At 46.2% G+C, this 5,167-nt stretch overlaps 1 long non-coding RNA gene across 1 annotated transcript; it reads right to left on the reverse strand.

Moving 5' to 3' along the window:
* Positions 1 to 277: 277 nt before the first annotated feature.
* Positions 278 to 2,077, reverse strand: LOC127751002 (uncharacterized). Its single transcript, XR_008011937.1, has 2 exons — positions 689 to 2,077; positions 278 to 606 (listed from the first exon to the last, which is right to left on the reverse strand). It is a non-coding gene; the product is annotated as an uncharacterized LOC127751002 (long non-coding RNA).
* Positions 2,078 to 5,167: the final 3,090 nt, after the last annotated feature.

Consider the following 5,167-nt stretch of genomic DNA (forward strand, 5'->3'; position numbering starts at 1 on the left):
TCCGGTCAGAATGGCGGAATCGGATTTTTGAAATTCGCGGTGGGTCCCGCTTTCGTGAACTTGGCGGGACCCATGTAAACACGTTGTTTTCGCCCATAAAGAGGCGAGCACAGTTTTTGCGGCCTAGACGGTTGTAACGTGTAAGAATTCGTTACCACGTGAACTATAGCTTAATCGGTGGCTAGCTCAATGCGAGGCCGGAGAGGGGGTGGGTTTTAACATGAAATTTATAAAGGGCGCCAAGGGCCGAAGCCCTGATCATGAACGAAATCCGCTGTTACAGCTAATATCACAGTTTATTCAACTTCACTTGGGAAAAAGAGCGCAAAGGCGCAAAGGCACAAAACACGATCATCGTCACTCCAGAGAACAAGGTTATGAGGCCCGCGGCCAAAACAGTTACTGACGTACATAGAGTACACGAAATCCGGACTTGCCGACACACACACAATAACATGTCACACAACCTTTCTCACGAACATGACGGTACACCGTAGCAAACATGAAGCGAACTTGAAGTAGAAGTCTCAACTTGAGTACGATACATTTGAGGATCCAAACTGTACAACGCCACAGCGTAAAAACCCAAAGGAAGGTATGTAGGCCCTAAACGGAATAAAGAATAAGTTAGAACAAGGCTCGACTATAACTCAAATGGCAACCTGGCACAAAGGGCCGAGGAGCTTACCGGGGAGGAGCATGGTGTTGGGTGGAGCCAGGTCGGAACGCCCGGGCCGGTGGTCTTGCTAGCTCTGACACACCGGCGCCGGCCGGCCGACCAGCTGGACCCAGGAGGGGAAGGGGGAAGGGAAAGGGTGAACAGCAGACGACCCTGACGCACAGGCAACGCCATCCATCGGCAATCCGAGGCAAAGCGTACAATGGGTTGCCTATGCGCCAGGCGCCAGTGCCGAAACGGGAAACCAAGTGACGCGAACCGTCACAACCCCCCCTACCTTTAAAGAGAGATGCCCTCATTTCACCAAATGATAGCTCAAATGCAGAAGGCAGAGCGCAAAAAGTAAAGAAAAGAAAGAGCCTTGTATCAAAATTGCAAAATTAAAACGTCAAGTTCACTTCATACTAAACTCACACTAACACAAAAGAAAGTAGAATAGTGCCAAGATGTTACAACATACACAAGTTCAAATAAATTTTAAAGTTTGACTACTCGAATGCAAGGCATACTAACATCACAAGAAAACAATTTAACAAGAGTGATACACAAATACAACTCAGAGTATGACACGAATCAACATAAACATACTAAGCCTTGAGAGGGATTATTTGCTACACTGCAGCACAGTGGAAGGCTAATCAAACCTACAGTGGGGGTATTAACTTCAAATTGGCTACAGACTCACTCAACCGAGTGTCTTTAACTTCCATTCAAACTTCAGAACAACAAAATCTTCGTACACCAAAAGACAGTTCATGACAGTTTCAATCGGAAAGTCTTCAACATTAATTCAAACCTCTGAACAACAAAATCCTCAAAAAGAAAGTTCACGAGAGCTTCAATTAACAAAATACCCGTCGGTATTACCAGATCGTACAGATCACACAGCCACGATACACAAGTGATGTAGCGGAGAGGATTTACAAACATTATACTTAAAACCAAGTTGGCCTTACTTGGAATTAAAATTTAAACCTAACCTGCCCTACATATAACTCAAAACAGTTAATCACCCGCCCAAATGCAATCACCTCTTGAAAATTAAATGGCAGCAGAAAATACCAAGCACCAAAAACTTGCCTTACAGTAGTCGACTAAACTTTAGTGCTCCAAGTTACGCTACCCAAGCGGCAAAATAATTTAAATAGTTATACCCACGTACTAAGGTACATCAAATAGAAATTACTTTAGTACCAAGATGACTCAATAGCAACACAAAAGGAAGCAACAACAATAACAGTATACTTCAAATTCAACTCACTCCAAAAGAAACAAGATGTAACAATGCCAATGCATAACCAACGGGGTTCACAGTTAAACAACACTTAACACAGGACTATCACAGAACACTAGGGGAGGGTACCAAGCAACCCTAAAAGCTCTAAACAGCACAAAGCCCCACGACCCTGGGATTAAGAGTCCCATGCTCTACCGAGGAGCTTACCGGGGAGGAGCATGGTGTTGGGTGGAGCCAGGTCTTTCAACCCTGCTTACATGAATCCTCTCGTATTCTGTAATGATAAGTTTCCTCACGACGTGACTATAGTCATATCAATTGGTGGGACACTACCTACAGGACCTGATAATGCGCTGAAGTGGGAGAAAGGAGTAGCATGGGCATATAAACCGGTGCCTACCCTGTATCTGCGTTATTTTGACGATGATTTCTCCTCAGTGATTCGTAGGGCAATCCGTAGTACTGATCTTTTGATGTATTATTTGAACTGTGAATACAATTTCGGTAAAGTCCATAACTCTGCTTCATTACTGCCTGATATAATTGATGCCTTTGCACAGGTCATGGACACGTCCACTAATCGCATGGTTGTCTGCCTTGGAAAATATCCTTTGCCGGAGGTCAGAGTGCCTCTAGCTAGGCAGGGACTCGCGGTTGAGGATGCCGATGCAGAGGCGTATCGCTCGCTGCGCCGGATGACAGGCATGGCTAACAACAAGGCTACGGCAGTGCGCGACAAATATTGCGTCCAAAGGCCAGCTTACGACGGTAGTCCGCTGTCCTACGAGCTGGGGTCTACCTACGAAATTGGAGAATATTGGAGAGCTCAACCAGAGATATTGGAAGTGGTACATTTGCCCTTATTTGAGGCGTATTGTCGCCCTGTGCTGACGACGGATCAAAAGCAGCACTTGCTTTCTAACAGCAAGAAGTTGGCAGTCCTGTCTCTCGAGGACAACAAGATAAGACACGGGCATTTTGTGGAGGTGCAGGACTACGAGTCATGTCATACATCTGACGGTGTCATGTCCTTTAAGGACGCTAAAGGGGCGTACACTAGAGGTGATGTGTCTGATCTGATCTTGTTGTCCAATGATTTCTTGATGCAAAACTGTGTACGTCTATCGGCTGTAATGGATGTTCCAATGAAGTTGAGTATTATCAGAGGGGTGCCTGGTTGTGGTAAGACGCACGTCATCATGCAGATATCGAGACAAAATACTCAAACCGTGCGACTTGACGCTATACTCACTCCCACCAAGGAAGCTGCTCCAAATATACGCGAGCGAATAGCCAAAAAGTTTGGGTATGATCCGGAGTTGGGTATGTTGAAGGAGGACTGTCGTACACTCGATAGTTTTTTGATTAATAACTCAAACAAATATGACAGAGTCATCATTGATGAGGGTTATTTGTGCCACGTAGGGCAAATCTATGGTTGCGCACTGTCCGCAGGCGCGAGAGAGATCGTTCTCGTGGGAGATTCGGCGCAGATAAACTTCATCAACAGGACACTACAGTTACCTGTGGCGTTCTCCTCGCCCGATCCCGCCGCTAGAGTAGTGCGTGTCTTGCAGCAATCACATCGTACAACATTATCTGCCGCTAGTCTATGGTGCGATAAGTATGGTTGTTTCACGTCATCTAATCCCGTGGTCGGAGACATGCGGACGCTAAAGGCTTTCTCATATGATGAAGTGGTGTGTAGTCCGGGTACGGTGTACCTGACGTGGAAAAAGAGTGAACGTGACCAGTTGGAGGTGTCCTTGCGGCGAAGGTGGAGCATCAAGGATGACATCGTCGTGCGCACCATAAACCAGTATCAGGGTAGGGAGAATAAGCACATCATCCTGGTACGGGGTCCCTCTAAAAAGGAGGAACCGCTTTACGAAGAAGACTCGTTTCTGTTGGTCGGTACCACAAGACACTCTACTTCCTTGACATACTATACACCCCATGATGATAGACTCATGAGACTTATCGCTGAACTACCAACCGACGAGGAGCTGTTTTCTAAACACTATCGTCCGGTTGAGTGGAAGCCTGCTGTTACCAAGCCCGTGCGGGCTGTTTTTACCGGTGACAATCTTTTGGGAAGAGGACAGTCTTTGATAGATCGTTGTATCGTTGAGACGTCGCTGTTTGTGGAGTCTGAAAAGGTTTGTCATGAGGGTTGTGAATCAGCTTGGACTATTATAGGCAAGTGGGGTTATGATAATATCAGGACATGGTTGTTAGAGCCTGCAAAGATCCTTGATTGTTGGACTGACCGTGTGGGACCGTCTTGGACTGGTGGTGAGGGGTTTGATTTGGGAATTAGAAAAGATTTCTATAATACCGCTTTCCCATCTCATGCGCAGCATGATACTCAGCATGACGTGTACATGGTGAACGAATTCGCGAATTTCCGTGCTGATCTTGAAAATACATCCTTGCCTTATAATTCCTTCTTCAACCTCAAGAGACCTTACTATGACTACCTGAGACCAAATTTGCGTACACAGATGCCAATGCGACGACCAATGTCCACGGTAGAAACCCTTGCCGCAGCAGCAAAGCGAAATTTGAACGTACCTACTTGCGCGGGAACGGTGGACGCAGTGGCCTTGGGCGAACGCCTCTACCTTGGTCTGTGGAGATACATCGCCCCAAGGCATCTTAAGCGAGGGGGGAACGACTAAGGTAATCCGGCTGACAGCCGTTCGGTAATCCGGCAGGGGTAATCCGAGTAAATTCTAAAAAAAATCCGGGGTAATCCGGGGAAATTTTGGGATAATCTGGAAAAAATTGGTGTAATCCGGGGTAATCCGGGGTAATCCTAGAGAAAAGGCAACATAATCCTGAGCATATTCCGTAGGTAATCTGGGTAATCTGTAATCCGGCTGACACAAAATTTAACAGTCGTTTCCCCCTCGATCTTAAGACTTGCAAGTTCATCAGGACCTCGGAGTTTTCACTGTGTCCTAATGTCGATAAGCTCATGGAGTGGGTGATGGTACAACCGGCAGGTACTCTTGCTAAGGCAGCCACCGGAGATGACTTGTTCCAGGCATGCGTTTGGTCGTATGAGTTCATGGTGAAGAACAGTTTAAAGCCTGACCTCACTGATGAGTGTCCCTACACCTACAAGTCTCCACAAACGATAGTGTTTTCCACTAAGGATTTCAACGCTATCTTTAATCCCATATGGAATGAGATAATTAGGGTGTACAAACTACTTCTTGATCACAAGTATTTAATTGGCTGAGCGA

This window comes from Frankliniella occidentalis, unplaced genomic scaffold, assembly GCF_000697945.3.
Source record: "Frankliniella occidentalis isolate FOCC.00 unplaced genomic scaffold, Focc_3.1 Scaffold307, whole genome shotgun sequence".
NCBI classification, from domain to species: domain Eukaryota; kingdom Metazoa; phylum Arthropoda; class Insecta; order Thysanoptera; family Thripidae; genus Frankliniella; species Frankliniella occidentalis.